Raw genomic sequence first — 20,020 nt, 5'->3', positions numbered from 1 at the left:
GGTCTCTCCACATCAAAAGTGTTAGCAATAGAGGTGTACAGGCCAGTGTCTTTGACTGTTAGATTTGTCTTGGTACTGTCCTGGTTTCTACCCCAGGGTCTCTTTAGATTTTGGGGATATGGTGTGCATCTTGGTTGTGTTTCAGCTTGGGGATATTCCTGGAGAACTCACCAGACAAACTCCTCTAGATAGCAGCTGTATTGGACATAGAATCATAGAATTGTTGAGGTTGGAAGGGACCTTTAAGATCATCGAGTCCAACCTTTAGCCTACCCTGACAAGAGCCACTTCTAAACCATGTCCCTCAGTGCCCCATCTACCCTTTTTTTAAACACCTCCAGAGATGGTGAATCCACCACCTCCCTGGGCAGCCTATTCCAATGTTTAATAACCCTTTCAGTGAAAAAATGTCTCCTAATATCTAATCTAAACCTCCCCTGACGTAACTTGAACCCGTTTCCCCTCGTCCTATCACTTGTCACCAGGGAGAAGAGGTCAGCCCCCATCTCTCTACAACCTCCTTTCAGGTAGTTGTAGAGGGTGATAAGGTCTCCCCTCAGCCTCCTCTTCTCCAGGCTAAACAACCCCAGCTCCCTCAGTCGTTCTTCATAAGGTTTGTCCTCCAGGCCCCTCACCAGCTTTGTAGCCCTTCTCTGGACACGCTCCAACACCTCAATGTCCCTCCTGTAGCGAGGGGCCCAAAACTGAACGCAGTACTCGAGGTGGGGCCTCACCAGTGCCGAGTACAGGGGGATGATCACTTCCCTAGTCCGGCTCACCACACTATTCCTGATACAGGCTAGGATGCTGTTGGCCTTCTTGGCCACCTGGGCACACTACTGGCTCATATTCAGCCGGCTGTCAACCAACACTCCCAAGTCCTTTTCTGTCGAGCTGCTTTCAAGCCATTCTGCCCCAATCCTGTAGCACTGCATGGGGTTGTTGTGTCCCAAGTGCAGGACCCGGCACTTGGCCTTGTTGAACCTCATACCATTGGTCTCAGCCCATCGGTTCAGCCTGTCCAGATCCCTCTGCAGAGCCAACCTACCCTCAAGCAGATCAACACGCCCGCCCAGTTTAGTGTCATCTGCGAACTTACTGAGGGTGCATTCAATTGCACAAGTACAAGTTAGATGCAATCTGTGCCTTTACCTCATGATTTTTGTGATTTTTTTTTTTTTTTAATAAATATTGTGTTTGTGTGCTTGGATGGCATTTTCCATTCAAAAAGGGAGGGAAGGAATGAACGTGTCACCCACACCCAGGGTGCTGGCACATAACTCAGGAGAATTACTCATAAAACTGCAACCTCATTATCCAACTATGAAGGATTTCTTCCACCAATTTCCTCAGTCTGGCCACAATCCTGAAATTAATCTCACCTAAACAGTCAGTAGTGTTTCCTCTATCAGTGCAGACAGAAATCATTGTGTTTCATGGCTGAATGCTTCAGATAAAGAAGGAAAAAAGGAAAAAAAAATATAAAAAGCCCAAAGTATAATACTTAAGTCAGTGCATTTGTTCTGGGTTTTGGAAAAGGATGTCTCCATCCCAATTCCAAGCAGGTGATGGAGTGCATCCCCTGGAAGCTGAAGGATGAATTGACATTGTCATTGTAACGTGTATCAGCGTATATAGGGCTTGAAACCTGTCGTGATTTTGTTGGCCTCATTAGAGCTGCTCTTCCTCCTGCCATCTGAAGCTTCGGTGTGCGGTTCTTCCAACCTCGCTCCCTTTCTCATTGAATCTTCACATGTTTCCGTCTATCATCTCCCACAGCAGGTTTCCTGCTCCCAATCCTTGGCCATCACCACGAGTGGCTGACGTTTCCCTTGGGCACGCTCATCCTGCCTGAACGACGGGATGCTTTTCACAACATTTGCTTTCCAGATGGATCTCCCCTCTCTGAGTCGGCTGTTTTTCCTCTGCTGGGGAAAACACGGCTGCCCTGGGGTTTGTTTTCCACGCGCGAGCGTAGGCAGAGCAGATTGAGGAAGACTCAGAGCACCTGGGTGGCTGGTGAGCTGGGTGGTTGAGGTGGTTTCCTCCTGTAAACATCTTGGGAGGAGGGGATAGCTTACCTTTTTGGGTAGCAGATAGGATCTGGAGTTACTGTGCCCTCATGGGCACTGGTAGGATGAGCTGATTTTTGGATCTTGTTGCCTGGGAGAGACCATGTGAGGCTTTAGGCTCTCTTAAGTGTGTGCTCCGGTATTTCTTTCACCTGATGGAGAATCACCTGGATTAGCTGCTCTTAGAAATGCCCTTCAGTAAGCAGAGGTGGTGGACATGTAATGATTGAAATCCAGACCTAAGTGCATCTCTCACTGATGTTAAGATTTAGAAGCCCAGGGGTCTCTTACATGCTCTTCATCACACTCTTCCTAAATTTATTTTCCTGGAGCAGAAGAGGCTGACAGCTGAAGTCAAAATTTCCCAGGTCTCAGCCCCTGCTGCTTGTTTTTCGTCCTGAAGAAAGGAGGTGAAGGAAAAGTCCTTTGAGATACACAGCAGAAGTGTCCTTATAACCAGAGCAGTGCTGGAGTTGCTCAACAAGAATCAGAGAATCATAGAATGTGTTGGGTTGGAAGGGACCTTGAAAGGTCATCTAGTCCGACCCCCCTGCAGTCAGCAGGGACATCTTTAGCTAGATCACATTGTTCAGAGCCTCACCAAGCCTGGCCTTGAATGTCTCCAGGGATGGGGCCTCCACCATCTCTCTGGACAATCTGTTCCAGTGTCTCACCACCCTCATTGTAAAGAACTTCCTAATGTCCAATCTAAACCTACCATGCTCTAGTTTATAACCATTGCCCCTCGTCCTATCGCTACATGCCCTTGCAAACAGCCCCTCCCCAGCTTTCCTGTAGGCCCCCTTCAGGTACTGGAAGGGGCTATAAGGTCTCCCCAGAGCCTTCTCTTCTCCAGGCTGAACAACCCCAACTCTCTCAGCCTGTCTTCATAGGAGAAGTGCTCCAGCCCTCAGAGCATCTTTGTGGCCCTCCACTGGATCCGCTCCAACATGTCCATGTCTTTCTTGTGTTGAGGGCTCCAGAGCTGGACGCAGTACTCCAGGTGGGATGCTGGGGTACTGGGAAGCTGGACCGAGGATGTCCTAGGCAATACAAAGCAAACTGGCAGGCTGCGCGTCACCTTGTCCTGCTCGTTAATCTCTACGAAGCCGATAACATTTCTTCTATCAGCTGCTAGCTATGGTTGGAGGCTTTTAAAAAATTTCCCTTTGCCCCATGGGCTAGTTTTACCTTACCAAGAGGACACAAGAGTGCTGCTGGGGATGTCCCACGTGTAGGATGCTGAAGGATGACGTGAGGTACCCAGATTTCCACTCATCTGCTAATGAAGTCTGTGGTCAACAAGAAAAGATGGGGATCAGAAGAACTGAGCTGAGATGAGTAGCCTGATAGTGATTTTCATAGGTTAAATGGGCAGGTAGTTAGGAATTACATCCTCTAGCTGTAACAACTCAATAAGATCAATGTTTACAAAACCCCTTGCACAATTTGATCCAAATCTTGATTAAACCTCTGGGCTGGTTGTCCCTAGCCTGAGGCGCTTGATAACACGTATATTTTTTTTGTGTTACCTTTTGATGTTTCTCGCAGCCAGCAACAAGAAGCTGCTGATACAGGAGGGGAAAGTCTGCTGTCACAGTGTGTAATTGGCTTGGTATATTTGCACAGAGGTCACCAAAGGCTGGGATTGCTTCTCTGGGCAGATACAAGTAATTGCTGCAATTTTATCCCTGAATTTTTCTGTCTGGGGAAATTGCATCCATTTTTTTAATTTTTTTTTTTTTTTTTTTAGTGAGTTTTGTATATAGTGCATGCATATAGGAAGTATATAGCATTTATATAGGGAGTGTTTATTAATACCTTAAAAATACTCTTTTATTCTGCGTATAGTGACCAAAGCAGCACAGGAGCTTAACCCAGTGAGTGAAGAAGGGTTTCCTTGTTGGCATTAATCAAACGAAGCAAGTAGGTGCATTAATTAAAAGGACTTTAGTGATAACAGACTGATGAATGGACACTGCAGTTTCTTTGTAATGGAGTAAATCAGGAAATACTGCATACTTAATAGCTGCTGCAAGGTAGATGGATATGTTAAGGAATCTCCAATTTATCTGGCTAATGCTTATCTTGCATCATCCGAGTGTCTGCGGGTAAAACCATATGGCTTCTGGGTGCAGCTCTGGGTTTCGTCTCGACAGCTGCTCGGTGGATGCAGGACCAGCCTTTCGGGGTTGCACCAGTATTTTTCCCTCCCAGGAGAATTAGGTGCTTTTACAACCAGGAGGGGTTGCATTTCTGGAAGGATAGTCCTTGGAATAAAAGCTAAAAATGGAAGTTCTGGTGAGGTAGGAATGTGGGTATGGGTGTACGCAAGCGCAAAAGATGAACAACATTGCTGGTGAGAAACGTGAAGTTTTTGATTGAGTGGGACTCTCCACGTTCTCTCAAATTTGACATAAGCTGAAATGCTGAACTGGATTGTGGCCAGAGCTTTCTCCCACGGCAGGCTCAGGGTCCTAAAGAAGACAGGAAGGACAGTTAAATAGATGATTCCCCTTTTCCACTGCAGGTTTTAATTTGTTATTTTTTGCAGGTATCTCGCAACCAATTATAATCCTCTACTTTTTCACCTCTGCTAATTTGGAAGTCTTAAAATTCTTTAGCAGCTTTAGAGCTTTGTGTCCCCCTTCTTTATAAAAGGAGATGCTGTTCCCATACTCAGCAATGATGTTTTGAGGACTTGCTTTTTTACCTGCAGGTTGCTGCTGGACGCCAGAGCTTATGGCGCTGATGTCCGTGTCCTTAGCCATCATGGCAAAATAGTTTGCTTCCCAGTACTAACCAGTTGTCTCACTTTTCCTTCCAGGTTGGAAGAAAGTCTTGTGTGACCTGGGGAACAGGACTTAAGAAGCAGTTGGTAAGAGGATCTCTGAAGGAGAGGGTCACCTGCACTTGGAAGGATGGGGCTCAGGCAGATGCAAATAAAACTTTGCCCTTGAGAAATGTTTTTTGTTTGGTTGGTTTTTTTTTGGTTTTTGTTGTTTTTTTTTTTTTTCCTGGCTTTCATCTGTAGAGTTGTGAAAAGGGAGAGCTGGTTGATGAAAGTTTTGAGCTCCTTCTTCTCCAAAAAGAAGCCTTCCTTCAAAGCTCTCCTCAAGCTACAGCCCCACCAGTAGTATTGTTAAGTGCCTGCGCTAATGTGATTAGCAATACCACTTATTTACCACTTATTTAACTCAATTAAAAAGCCACCTGTTTACCTACTCAGGCATAGCTAGTGGTCTGGCTAGTTGTCGTTTTTTTTTTTTTTCACTCCCACATCCTTGATTTTCGTGCCAAACCAGGCTGTACACAAGAGCCCTACAGAAAGCTAGCGAGCAGGATTTTGTGACGTGTTGTTTTGCTGCGTGCTGATATGGTGGGGAGGGCTAGGGAGGGAGTCCCGTTGAGTCATGCCTTAGCTTCACTCATATGGAGAGGAACCTCATTCAAGAACTGTCTCAGAGCTTTGGCCATATTTTCGTGTTCTCCCCGTGTTGCATTTTGCTGGGCTTTTGGCGGTTTCTTATCTTTGATCTCTAGAGCTAGCTATGTACAGAAAAAAATGAAATGCAGAGAATGGCAGTGTTTTGAAACATGCGTACTTAAAGAGGCCATGCCGAATTAGAATCATAGAATGGTTTGAGTTGGAGGGGACCTTTAAAGGCCATCCATTCAACCCCCCCTGGCAATGAGCAGGGGCATCTTCAACTAGATCAGGGCAGAGAGCCCCATCCAATGTGGCCTTGAAAGTTTCCAGGAATGGGGCGTCCACCACCTCTCTAGGCAACCTGGGCTAGTGTTTCACCACCCTCACTGTAAAAAATTTCTTCCCTATTCTTCCCTCTCTTTTAGTTTAAAGTCATCACCTCTTGTCCTATTGCAACAGGCCCTACTAAAATATGTCCCCAAATTCCCTGAAATCGCTGAGAACCATATTGTCCTTTAGGTCTTTGATTTTAACTTCATGTTCCTCATCTTGGAAACTCTTGACAGGGTGAGTAGACCCTCGTTGGTCTTCTGTTGGTCTCCTGAAAGGCAAGCAGGGAAGTGCTGGTCCCATGACACACTGGTGGAATGTACATGCATCCCTTGGATGCTCACTGGTCCACTTCCAGGGCACTTGCTGTCTGCTCCAGCAGCAGATTCACAAGCGGCGGTTCATTTTTTGGGCCGGACAGCCGAAGCCAAGCTCCATTGGCTTTTCCTAGGACTATTCTTTTGTTTTCCCTCCCAGCTGGTTTACCGTTACTTGGAGGTGTAAGGAGCTGCTGTGGATTTAGATGACTTCTCCATGATGTCCCTGTAGACAGCAACTCTGATTCATCACCTGCAAGACTCGTGTATGGGGAGAAAGGAGAGCTTTGTGTAAATTTTGTGTTACCTGCGGCAGCACCGCTGCTGGATCAGTGGGACGGATGCCCCTTTCGATATGGGTGATGTTTCCCTAAATATCAATGCTCATTGCCCCTGGATCTCCTTGCAGCAGTGCCAAGTAAAGAGCATTAATGGTGTTACTGCTGTCCTGAATAGTCCCCCAGCACCACGTTTGGCTGGAGAGAGATAACATAAATTGTCGTCCTGAAAAACTAGAGGATTTAAAACTGAAAACTAGAGGATTTAGCTTTCAGTACGAACTAGTCATGCCTTAAATTTTGCTGAAGGCATCTTTTCTCAGCTTTATAGCTTTCCCTCTCCATCTCTTGCTTTGACGTGCACTTTCTTCTGTGTGGCAGAAAGGACCGGCTGTGTGGGAATATGGCCTCTGGGAGCTGCCTAGACCGATGGGTTAGAAACCTGGAGTCGACCAGGTGGTGGGGCAGATTGTTTTAGCGATGAGGGGGAAAATAACTGTTGTGGCATCTCTGTATCTCTGACCTGTCTTGCTTTTGCTGGACCTGGAGTCACAAGCCTGGTACCGGGTGGTTTTTGGTGGTGTGAATTATGAAGAACGCCAAACGTGATGAATGTGACAGTCCCTTCGCACTTTGAGAGATGTGTCGATGGTGTCAGCCAAGCTGGGGTCAAGGTATTTATCTCCCACCAGCTGCCATGATGGTCCCTGGCTGTGTTGACAGCGTGTTTGCCCCTGTTAATTTGTTGATCTGTCCAGATTCGTAATTGTTTCTGTGGTGTCTTTGTGCTCTTAGACACTTGCTGATGGCCGTCGCCCCACTCTGTGTGTACTGTGGGCCTGGTACTTTGTCTGTGTACATGCTGCATGATGAGGATGAGGAAAGTGGGTGGGAACTGTTTGGGGAGGGTCACCCCAGCTGCAGGTTGGGCATGGGATGCTGTTGAAAGCCTTGCTGTTTGGTAGCCACATGTTGGCCCTTTGGGAGCAAAGCTACACAGAAGGACATCTCTTGCAGCAGCGATGCCATATCTCTTCCTGTTCAGGTTTGCTGGTTTTCACCCCGTGATACCCTTCAAGTCCATGCAGCAGAGTTGTTTTTAGCTCCTTAATTTTCCCCGCCTGGGATCCGCACTGTGCAAGCGCTGGTGAAGGCACTTTTGCTGGAAGGGGTGTACAGGGTGCGAGCACAGCGCGCTCCCTGGCCCCAGTCCACTTCATCCACGTGGCCAAGTGTTTGCCAGAGGCTGCTGAAGTCCGGAAAGGCCACTTCATGCTAAGTAGACCAGCAGGTCCTCCCTGGGGATGTTGTTCAACTGACCTGACCCATGTTTCCGCCATTCAGGTGACGCAAATAAGAGGTTGACTGGGGCTAAGCCTGTGCCTGGATTCGTGTCCGGGTGGGAGTAGTGAGCATCAGCCTCAGTGCTCACAATTTTCTTGTGTGACCCAAGTGGTTTTCTTTCTTCTTGTCTCTGACTGGACATTTGTGCTTTCGGGTAGAGGCATGGTGATTGGAAAAACTGTGCTTGTATCAGTGCATAAAAATGTATATGCATGCACACAACTATATATAAAAGGTTCCTTTATTTGCTAAAGCAAACGGAGATGTAACATCTATGTGTTGATGCCCTTATTGTGCCTAGGTCCTTTCTAGATCTTGTTGCATTTTCTCCTTATCCCTGTCCTTCTGATCTTTGCAAGTGTTGCTGTGGAACCTCACAAATGCTGTTTTCCATGTTGTTACTGGTTTTTGTCTTTTGGGGTGCTAAGGAATTGAGGATGTTGTTTGTCCAAGGACACATAAAAGGGCTCAAGGCTAGTGATAGAATCATAGAATGGTCTGGAATGGAAGGGACCTTAAAGATCATCTAGTTCCAACCCCCCTGCCATGGGCGGGGACACCTCCCACTAGACCAGGCTGCTCAAAACCCCATCCAGCCTGGCCTTGAACACTTTCAGGGATGGGGCAGCCACAGCTTCTCTGGGCAACCCGTTCCAGTGCCTCACCACCCTCACAGTAAAGAAATTATTTTTAATATCTAATCTAAATCTCCCCTCTTTCAGTTTAAAACTGTTATCCCTCGTCCTAACATTACACTCCCTGATAAAGAGTCCCTCCCATCTCTCCTGTAGGCCCCCTTTAGGTACTGAAAGGCTGCTATAAGGTCTCCCGGGAGCCTTCTGTTCTCCAGGCTGAACAAACCCAACTCTCTCAGTCTGTCTTCATAGGAGAGGTGCTCCAGCCTTCTGATCATCGTTGTGGCCCTAGTGATGTGGGCATGCTGGTGGACTTTGGTTGCTGTTGCTCCTCTCTCAACCTCCTGCTCCATCTCCTCATCCCATATGTGGTTCCCATCCATGGTGTTCCTCTGCGGGATGTTGTTGAGTGTGTTTGGAAGGGAAAAAGAGCCATTGTGAAACACCCTTGTGTGGCTGTCCCAGCTGTCAGCATGTGATGTGAATGGTGTGGTGACCCAAAAAAGCTTCTCCCTGGGTGGTGGATTAATCTGGTACCTACCCACGCCTGTCTTCGTCTGGATGTCCTGGTGTTTAGCATTCAGCACGCCACCTACCTTAGAGCAATGGGCAGTGTTGCCAGGCTGTTAGCATATTTTGTGTTTTCTCAAACCAGTTTCTTGGCCAACGTTTCAGCACTGGGGTGGTTTCTGGACAGATTTCACCCATGCGGTGGTCCCTGCTCAATGAGCAGGGCTGGCTTCGCCTCCACAAAGCCTGTGGCTCCCGTCTTGCTGCTTTTTCCCTGCATCTCAACTCGCATTCCTGCAAGCAAACAAGATAACTGTCGCGTTGTTTTTGTAGCACACTCTCCTCAAAGTGACAACCGAAGGCAAAAGCATGTTGATGTGGTGCGTTGGGATTGCTGGTTCACTGGGCCTTCGTCCTAATCTCCTTAGCATTGGAAGAGTTGCTGCTTCGAGCTTCCTCAGTTGTCTTTCTTGAGAAACGCCACCTCTGAGTAACCCGGAATCTGCACAAATTCCCCGGTCTTCCCCAGAGAAGTAGGAAGGTGTTCTCCCACTTCAGCAATGTGGTTTGGGTTTGGCAGAGCAGAGCATACAACTAGAGGGAAAGCTTTCCATGCTTGGACGCGAACGTTGCTGGCTGGCCATGGGAGGTGTCTGCCGTGCACCACATGGGAAGAGGGTTTCTTGTGTTTTGGGAGTGCTCCTCAGATGGGGAAAGCTGGGTGTTAAAGAAGGATTTATCCTTTTTTTTTTTTTTTTTTTGAGATGCAGGGGAATACAGGGAAGTGAAATTATAGTTATTGCAGTAGGTATTGCTAAGGACAGCTCCTGGATGTTTGTCAACTTAAAACATGAGCTTAATCTCCACCGCATATTCAGGCATTGATGAGAGCTTTCCCATAATGTGCAAGTGTTTTGACCAAACACCAGCACCTGAAAACGCGTGAACTATGAAAATCCAATGTGGTTGGAAAATCCTCTTCTCACCCTGCTGCAGCATCATGAATCTGCTAGTGGCTGCACCGTCACCTATTTTCCAGCCTACCAATATCCTCTTCTGTAGCTTGGGGGCAAGATGGGACTGTCCTCCCTCTATCAAATGGCTACAAGCTTCAGGTTGGGACGCTATGGCAGGGTTGACAATTTAGCTTCATTTATTTATGTATCCATTTTTTAATGAAGTGGAGGGATTAATTTGTCTCTTTTCACCTGGAATTTACAGAACGTCAGGCTCCACAATCAGGAGCAGGTGCCTCCTTGACTTAAAAGCAAAGACATCTGTGCAACCACCTTAATTTCTGCAGCGACCTGCCAATGAATCTGTCCTGTGTTGGGTCAGGCTTTTTGGCTGCAGCCTCCATTTTTCAGGACACATCGTCATATTTTGAATTATCTGCGTCCCTGGGCCTCACAACTTTTCTTTTTGCTCCGTGTTGCCAGCTTTGTATTTTTTTGTGTGTTTTAAAAACACCTCCTTCACACACTATGAAGTTTCTGTGAGGTTTCTGTGAGGTTTCTGTGCTGGTTTGGGACGGCAGCCAGCGTTTCTACAGCTGGTGTGTTGAGCGTCGTGTGAGGTTTCTGCAAAAGAGGCAAATCCAGATGTCCCCTTTTTTTTTCTAAGCGGCGAGGAAGAAGCTGATGTGAGTTACTTCTGCATTTAGAGATCCAAAAGGCCGAATATATTTATCTTTTAGCTGAGTGGGGTGGCAGCTCTCCAGCCTGCTTGCCTGCAAATTCAAGGTTATTTTATGGAGCCGTGGTGGTGATCTTTCCTCTTTTTTCTCTCCTCTCACAAGGATGGAGGTGCCATGTTGTGGGGTGGTGTGAGAGTGGGTGCTTTGAGGGATGTGGATCTCAAGGATGATGCACTAACTGTAGGTTTGGAAGAGGATTTTGTTGGCAGCAACAGAGCAGAGGGAAGGGAATCTGGTGGTCATTGCACAGGGATGGTCTCCAGAACCCAAAAAATACCAACGCAGCATCAAACAGTAAGACAAAGAAGTTCTGTGGTACTATCCAAATCTGTTGTTATACTAATGCCAAGGGAAACAACATCAGTCTTTTCTGAAATGAAAAGTTTTCTATAAAATTGAAATTCTGACGAAACTTTGAACTTCTTGGCGATTTCTGAACTCCACTCCTCTTCCCATCTTCGTCTTCCAGCCATGTAAAATCTATAGCGAGGAAGGAGTGATCGTAAAATCAAGCAGCAGAAAGGTAACAAAGAGGAGAGACAGTGACACGTGCCTGTCATTGAGGGAGGGCATGTCAGCATTTGAAGACGGTTTAAATCAGTGTTTGCGGTTTCAAGGTGGTGCTGCAGTTTTATTATTATATATGATTATTATATATATATATGATTGCTCAGCAATATAATTGCCTGAGATGATCTCCTGTGGCTCAAGCTGGCCAGCTGGGAAGGATCTCATCTTGGAAACGTTTGCATTACAAGTAGAAGTATATTTTGAGTTAGAAAGAAATTTACTCTATCTGTTTTGAGAAAGCGGTTGGGAAGGAGAATAAAGAAATCCTTCATTTTTATTGGGAAAGGAATAAAAAAAGAATAAATACGTAAAGAAATACAGAAAACCTGCACACAGAGTTAAAAAGGCTCAACTTCAGTACCATTGTGTGTGAATATTATTCTGAAGCCCTCATTGGGATCAAGCATCTTTGCCAAATGCAAAATACTGTCTGTGCCCGCCAGCGTTGCTGCTTCTCAAAAAGGTGCAGTTGTTCCATAAGTGGTTACAATTTTGGGGGGAAAATATCTAGAAGTGATTAAAAAGTAATTTAAAATATCTGTGCTTTACCATTAAGCTTTTGCCAGTGGCATTAAACAGTCTGTTTTTTCCCTTGCGCTTATAAAAAGCCAATTGTCACCCTGTAGCCATTTTTATGATGAAAAAATAACATCACGTATCGACCAAAGCTCAGTTAACTAAAGAAAGTGGAAGACCTCCCTTGGCAAACAACCACCTGCGGCTGGGGATGTTGATTTCTCTAGGGATTAGTAAATTTGGCGTATCAGTCTATTTTTAAATAACTCCATACCCTCACAGTGCCAGTTAGGGAAAGGGTGTTATTTCCATTCTTTCCCTGCCCCTTAAATTGGACCAGGAAAACCATGTGTTAAATCTTTCTTTCTCTCTTTCTCTCTTTCTCTCTTTCTCTCTTTCTCTCTTTCTCTCTTTCTCTCTTTCTCTCTTTCTCTCTTTCTCTCTTTCTCTCTTTCTTTCTATTGCAATACAGAACAATGATAACAAACCCCCCAAAAAAACAAAACAACAAAAAAACCCACATACCACCACCACCCCCCCCCCAAAAAAAAAAAAATAAATGCAGCTTGTGGAGTTCACAGAATTCACACAGAATCACAGAATGGCAGGGAATTGGAAGGGACCTTTGGAGATCATCTAGTCCAACCCCCCTGCCAAAGCAGGGTCACCCAGAGCAGGTTGCACAGGAACGTGTCTGGGCGGGTTTTGAATGTCTCCAGAGTTGGAGACTCCACCTCTCTGGGCAGCCTGTGCCAGTGCTCTGCCACCCTCAAAGGAAAGAAGTTTTTTATCATGTCGAGGTGGAATTTCCTGTGTTCCAGTTTGTTCGTGTTACCCCTTGTACTGTCACCAGGCACCACTGAAAAGAGTTTGACCCCATCCTCTTGACACCTTTAGATATTGATCAGCATTGAGATCCTCTCTCAGTCGTCTTCAAGCTGAACAGATCCAGGTCTCAGCCTTTCCTCATCAGAGAGGTGCTCCATTCCTTTGATCATCTTTGTAGCCCTCCCCATGACTCGCCAGCAGTTCCCTGTCTCTCTTGAACTAGGGGGCCCAGAACTGGACACAGTACTCCAGATGTGGCCTCACCAGGGTAGAGTAGAGGGGGAGGATGACCTCCCTCAACGTGCTAGACATGCTCTTTTTAATGCACCTCAGGAGACCATTGGCCTTCTTGACCACAAGGGCACATTGCAGCCTCATGGGCAACTTGTCCATGAGGACTCCCAGATCCCTCTCTGCATAACTGTTTTCCAGCAGATCATCCCCTAACCTAACAATCCCCTAACCCTACTGTTGCGGGAGGTTATTCATCCTCAGGTGCAGGACCCTACACTTGCCCTTGTTGAACTTCATTAGGTTCCCCTGGGCCCAACTCTCCAGCCTGTCCAGGTGTCTCTGAATGGCAGCACAGCCTTCTGGTGTGTCAGCCACTCCTCCCAGTTTTGTGTCATCAGTGAACTTGCTGAGCGTACACTTTGTCCCCTCATCCAGGTCATTGATGAATATGTTGAATGAGGGATACAGATGACTGAGGGGATACAGATGTGTTAATGCTTTCTTGGGTCTGAAAAATGCCTACTTTGCCCATCATAGGAAAAACAAGGTTACAGCTGCAAAAGCATTTGCTGTGTGTTGCACATATGTATAATGCGAGTGGTATAAGCTGTATTATAAGAACCTGCATGAGGAGCTTGGAAATGCTCAGTCCCCTCTAGAATGGGATCTGGAGGTGCTGCTTTCAGTAGGTATTTGATGCAACTTTGGCATCACATTTTTTCATAGCCCTCTTGGTTTTTGCTTGCTGGTGTTTTTCCAAATGACATGTTATTCAATGGAGCCTCAGTGGAGTGAGTGGTTTCTTTGTCAGCTAGATCTTGTTGGTGGAGTTGGACTTCATTAGACATGGGGTTGTCCTGAATAAAGCAGCCTGCAGGACTGGGCTCAGGGGGGTTGTCCCCACTGACTGCTGGCTTCAATCTGGAGAGGACTCTGGAATTCAGCTCCATGGGAGTCCTTGGACCTGTGCTCCTTGAACCTCCTCTGTTGAGAAAAGTTGGCTGAAGGTAACAGATGCTTCATTATAAGCATTGACATCCCTACTGGCTGTTACGGTCAATGGGTATTTTCCGTATGCCAATGGCTTGATTTCTTGTTTTCAGCTATCGTTCCAAAGCCTTTTTTTTTTTTGGTCTTCTCTCTTTACTTCCCTAAATAATACCTGAAGGAAGAAATAAACTTGGAGGATGCTGTCACAGCTGGTGTGCAAGGTGCTATATAAAACAAGGCTGTCATGGACAGCATTGCTTGCCCTGTCGGTGCAGCCGTTGGTTGGTTTGTTGGCTCCCAACCTGCAAACACTTTCTGGTAATTTGGTCTTTTGGCCAGAGCTGCTCTTCTAGTTAATAAAATTTGAGGAAATTATTCTGAAATGCTGTTCTCTTCTACCAGGACTCCTCTACCTTTCCCTTACTTCTTCTTTGGACGCATGCTTTCTTCTTACGACAGGGACACTTCCCAGTGTCTACTTGAAAGCAGGTTGAACAAAGAAGCTCAACATTGGAAAGCTCTACAAGATATGAAAACCCATTCTTGCACAGCAATCAAATGCTTCTGCTGAACCCCCAGCACATGCTGTTGAGCCATGCTCCCATAATGGGCTGTGCTGGACGTGGGAGTCAAGGCAGTGGGGAATTTTTAGAAGAAGATGGTGGAAACGCTGTTCTTTGGCTCATCTGCGGTTTGCCCAGACCTGCTCTGTAGAGGCTGGTGGCCTTGGCTGAGCTAAGTGGTCTCGTTGACATAATTTCTCTTTTCTCTCCCAACCACTCTCATGCATGACATATCTGATAAAGAGCTCAAATTCTCTTCTAAGAACTGTATTTAAAATAAGCTATGTAATTGCTGCTTCTATAGGATAGCCATAATTAAAAGCAAACCATGGGAGTTTACTGTCTAAATTAGCAGGTAATACAGCGAAAGAGGAATGGGAGTGAGGGGAGGAGAATCTATAGGCTGATGGTTTATTTGCAGTATACTCTAATAATTTTATCTTGTAATCTAATTACAAAAGAACAAGGGGAGGAAAAAAGTTGGGTAGTAATCAGAGGAGCTGACTCATGGTATTGAAAGGATAAACAATTTTCTCCCTCAAAAAAAGAAGAGTGTGTTCTGAAATTGCTTTTGAATGTTAATATTTACAGGACTGAAAGCTAATAGACTCTCTGTTATGTCATAACTAATCTTGACGGCAAAGAGCTTTCTGAGTCTGTCATACCCAGTTAAATCACGTTTGGCAATGCTGTGATAGGGTTTATAAGTATCTACTGTTAGCCAAGGAGAAAGGTGCTGGCAGAGACCGGTGCTATGAACCCACCTAAGATTTTCCCATGTTTTCTGCAGTAGCATCTCCCTCTAATGAGCATAAACCTAAGAAAATCCCAACTTCTGAAAAGTCATGACCTGGATAAAACTAACCTTGACTTTTCTGTCTTTTATGATTAAGTTCTTCTGTGGCTTTGTTGTCCTGTTTCTTGCTGCAGATATTCTGAGGAAACACTGAGCTTTGGTATAAAATACAAGCCTGTGTTTGTCTAAAAACTCTAGATCTGTTACTTAAAGTAATTACACCTTGATTTTAATATATTAAATATATAAATGTCCAGCAGAACTTTAGATAACTTGATAGCATTACTGGTGGCACTTAATCTCATTCCTGAGCAGAGGTGTAAGCTATAGGGCTGCTTTGTTTCTAAATTGCATGCAATTGTATGAGCTTTTTAATCCCACTGCTCATATGGAAATCTGAGAGGGTTTATCCCCTATGGGAAAACACCAGTAAGCATGTGAGAGAGTTAGGAAAAGAGTCTCAGGAGGTTTAGAGGAGAGTAGCCTCTCTCGTATTTTTCAGTTGGCAAGGGTTTGGCATTATTGTGGATCTTCTAGTGTTAGTGAATTTTTAAAATTGTTGGTGAAGCCTCATTTTCTTCCTGCATGTCCTCAGCCAGTATCTTGGATATCTTGTAATTGGGGTTATGATCAAGGTAGAGCTATTTCAGGTTATACCTTTCTGGTTGTATCTACAGGTCCAAATATTAGGATCATAAAATCATAGAATCTTCATGGTTGGAAAGGATCCTTAAGATAATCATCGAGTCCAACCGAACAACCGACAATCTCTGCCACTAGAGCATGCCCCAAAGTGCCACATCTAGACATTTCTTAAATACCTCTAGGGATGGTGACTCAACCACCTCACTGGGCAGGCTTTTCCAGTGCCTGACCACTCTTTCAGTAAAGTAATTCTTCCTAATATCTAATCTAAACCTCCCCTGCTGCAGCTTCAGACCATTTCCTCTGGTCCTGTCATTATTCACCTGGGAGAAGAGGCCAACACCCACCTCTCTCCAACCTCCTTTCAGGGAGTTGTAGAGGGCAATGAGGTCTCCCCTCAGCCTCCTCTTCTCCAAGCTAAACATGCCCAGCTCCCTCAGCCTCTCCTCATATGCCCTGGTCTCCAGAGCCCTCACCAGCCTGGTAGCTCTCCTCTGGACCCACTCCAGCACTTCAATGTCCCTCTTGTACAGAGGGGCCCAGAACTGAACACAGTACTGGAGGTGAGGCCTCACCAGTGCCGAGTACAGAGGCACGATCACTTCCCTGCTCCTGCTGGCCACACTATTCCTGATACAAGCCAGAATGGTGTTGGCCTTCTTGGCCACCTGGGCACACTGCTGGCTCGTGTTAAGCTGGCCGTCCACCAACACCCCCAGGTCTTTTTCTGCCGGGCAGCTTTCCAGCCACTCTTCCCCAAGCCTGTAGCATTGCTTGGGGTTGTTGTAACCAAAGTGCAGGACCCGGCACTTGGCCTTATTAAACCTCATGCAGTTGGCCTTGGCCCATCAATCCAGCGTGTCCAGGTCCCTCTGGAGAGCCTTCCTACCCTCAAGAAGATCAACACTCCCTCCTAGTTTGGTGTCGTCTGCAAACTTACTGAGGGTGCACTCAATCCCCTCATCCAGATCATCAATCAAGATGTTAAACAAAACCAGCCCCAAAACTGAGCCCTGAGGGACACCACTGGTGACCGGTCACCAACAGGATTTCACCCCATTAATCACAACTCTCTGGGCACGGCCATCCAGCCAGTTTTTAACCCAGCGAAGAGTACACTTCTCTATGCCATGTTTCGCCAGCTTCTCCAGGAGAATGCTGTGGGGGACAGTGTCAAAGGCCTTCCCAAAGTCCAGATAAGACAACGTCTACAGCCTTCCCCACATCCAGAAGGTGGGTCACATGGTCATAGAAAGAGATCAGGTTGGTTAAGCAGGACCTCCTTTTCCTAAACCCATACTGGAAACCTTAGGAAAGGTTTAGCATCTTAGTGCTCTTTTTGTTGGATTATCCCAGTTCATGGGATATAACTTGGCTGTTAACAGCGTGTTGATTCACCAGGTGTGTATTCATCCACTGGTGCTTGAATCGTAGAATCACAGAATGGTTAGAGTTGGAAGGGACCTTAAAGATCATCTGGTTCAAACCCCCTGCCACGGGCAGGGACACCTCCCACTAGACCAGGCTGCTCAAAGCCCCATCCAGCCTGGCCTTGAACCCCTCCAGGGATGGGGCATCCACAGCTTCTCTGGGCAACTTGGGCCAGGGTCTCACCACCTTCAGAGTAAAGAATTTCTTCCTAATATCTAATCTAAATCTACATTCTTTCAGCCTTTTCTTCTCCAGGCTGAACAACCCCAATTCTCTCATCCTGGCCTCATAGGAGAGGTGCTCCAGGCCTCTGATCATCCTTATGGCCCTCCTCTGGACCCATTCCAAAATGTCCATGTCCTTCTTGTCTTGGGGGTCCCAGAGCTGGACACAGTACTCCAGGTTGAGTCTCACCAGAATGGAGTGGAAGGGCAGAATCACCTCCCTGACCCTTGCTGGCCATGCTGCTTTTGATGCAGCCCAGGATGTGGTTGGCTTTCTGGGCTGCGAGCGCACATTGACGGCTCATGTTGAGCTTCTTATCCACCAACACCCCCAAGTCCTTCTCTTTAGGGCTGCTCTCAATCCAAATACATCCTCACTACGGCCAACCTGAAAGCATCACTGTTGCAGCATTGAAAAAAATCTGTTGTTGAAAAGATGTCCTGGCCTGCTTGACCTCTTCCATGTTTGTGATGGACATGGGTCCATTGCTTGTTAGCTGCAGGGAACCTTGCTGGTTCTCAGCCTGCAAAGAAGCTCCTTTCCCGACCTAGAAATCCAGCCCTGACATTTGCCATTCACCATGCATAGTCTGATGAGGCATACTAAAAACTACACAGAACTTTAATCCCTTTTTAAGTACTCTAACTCCTTGCCAGCCCTGCACTCAGTATGAGGGACACAGCTCTTGGCAGTGGTGGATTTGGGCAGCTGTTCTGCCTGGAGGTCTAGGGCAAAGTGCTATTTTATGAACTCCTTTGGTTTTGGCTAGTGGCAGTGCATGCTCTGTGAGTTTTAATTTTGCTCAGCCTCCGCGACGTGTTGAACCTGGTGTCGCTCCATGTTGGACGTATTTTATCTTCTCCAGCTGAGGAAGAACAGGCTGAGTGAAGTGGTTGGAGGTGCTGAGGGAGATGCTCCAAAATGGACATGCAGCTGAAGCCACCACCCACAGTTGGACACCCAGGCATCTGCTCATTGCCTGCATGAGCCAGGAAGGAGTGTCCATCCCTTATGCTTTCTTTAAGAAAGAGACAGTTGTTGTCTCTCTAACTTTCCACCTGCATAACACAACTTGGCTACTGCTGCCTCGTGGTTGGACACAACACAAATTTATGTAGAGGAGGAAAGAACCCAACTCCTGTGGGAGGTCTAAAGCTGCGGATTTTTCTCTTTCTGAAGAAATTTCTGGTTTGCAGGCCTCTAACCATTGTCCTCTCTTCCTTGTGTGCTCAGTAGAGATGTCTGGGCAATAGCCTTGTTTTTCTTGGCTCTTTGCCCAAAGTAATTCATGGGCCTCTAGGGTGTCTGGGAAGGAGAAGTTGGAAACTGTAATCTTAAGTTTCAGTGCCCAAAAGCTGGAGAAATGCTGTTGTTTTGGGACTGGTGTGATTACATGCGAGCATGCTCTGGTGCATCTGTAGTACTGCTGTGGCTGTTGCCTGTGTGGTCCAACCTCATCATCCGTGCGTGCTCGTGGGGGTGCCCATCTTTAATGTCCATCATCTCACATAGGTTTAATCTGCATTTTGCTCTTCCTGTTGAGTTGGAGTATGGTGGTTTGCTGACCCATTACATGTGGGAGCCCCCATAGCAGGGCTGTTTTGGGATATTGGATGATTGTTCATGGTTGGGCATTGCTCTGGCTGTTAGTAGGATGAGATGCAGAGTGCTGTGTGAGGTGGCAGCCCACAGCTTTGGTGTTTTCTCCTACTGGAGACTTGTTTGAGACCTTTCTGAAGGACTTTGGGTCTTTGGCAAGCTAAGAGCTTGCTGCTATAGCTGTGCCATGCAGCTGTACTCTTAGCTGTAGAGAACAGCTGTTGATAGGTCATCTCTTGAAATATTCACATTTAATAGCAAATAAAGGCATAGACGAGCTCTGAAATGCTATGGAGAACCTAAAGAGTGGAAATAGAGTGATAATATAGCTAAAAATTTTTTCCTTTTATTCTTATTGAACTATCTGTCTTTTCTATGTTGACTGGTGTGCTTGCTTGGACTGCTGACATTCATCTTTCTTGACTGTCAAATTCAAGTCGAAATGTTAATGCTGACTATGGTCACAATGCAAAGAATGATCTTCCAGTAAAAACACGTATAGAAGCTGTCTTATGAATCTGCTTAGGTTTGAAGAACAAATCTGTACATGATGCTGTTCATGTTTGCTTGTGATATGCTATGAAGTCCCACCCCACCAGGCTATAGAAGCTGGTTTGTGTTGTCTTGTGCAGCTTCTGTAGATGGAGGAGACAACTTCAGAGGATACTTCTCTTTCTTGGTTCATGGAACTGAGCTCCCATTGGGATCGAGGGTTTTTTAGTGGCCATATGTGGTGTGTGGGAAGAACAGCCTGATTTCCTACTACATTTCCAGTTTGAGCTAATCAGCATCCCCTCGTTTGGACTTGCCAAAAGCTATAGCCCTCTCTGAGATATCCCTCAACAGTTTGGAACATGGAGATGTCCTTTATTGTTGTCCTGGTGTCAGCTGGGATAGAGTAAATTTTCTTTCTAGTAGCTGTTGTGTTTTGGATTTAGTATGAGAATAATGTTGATAACACATATTGTTTTAGTTGCTGCTAAGTGATGCTTATATTAAGTCAAGGACTTT

The 20,020-nt window shown here is 46.1% G+C and overlaps 1 protein-coding gene across 8 annotated transcripts in view; it reads left to right on the top strand.

Annotated features, from left to right (window-relative positions):
• The window catches only part of TSNARE1 (t-SNARE domain containing 1), a 521,888-nt gene that overhangs the window by 45,871 nt on the left and 455,997 nt on the right, over nt 1-20,020 (top strand). For 4 of the 8 annotated variants that reach the window (XM_074577946.1, XM_074577941.1, XM_074577945.1 and 1 more), the window contains exon 2: nt 4,900-4,950. The exons of the other annotated variants lie outside the window; for them this stretch is intronic. The gene's annotated coding sequence lies outside the window, so the exon portion shown is untranslated. The remainder of the gene's footprint in view (nt 1-4,899; nt 4,951-20,020) is intronic. 8 annotated transcript variants of the gene reach the window in all.

Source organism: Larus michahellis, chromosome 2, assembly GCF_964199755.1.
Source record: "Larus michahellis chromosome 2, bLarMic1.1, whole genome shotgun sequence".
Lineage (NCBI taxonomy): Eukaryota > Metazoa > Chordata > Aves > Charadriiformes > Laridae > Larus > Larus michahellis.
The sequence above is the reverse complement of the archived record's forward strand: the minus strand, read 5'-3'. Positions and strand labels throughout refer to the sequence as shown.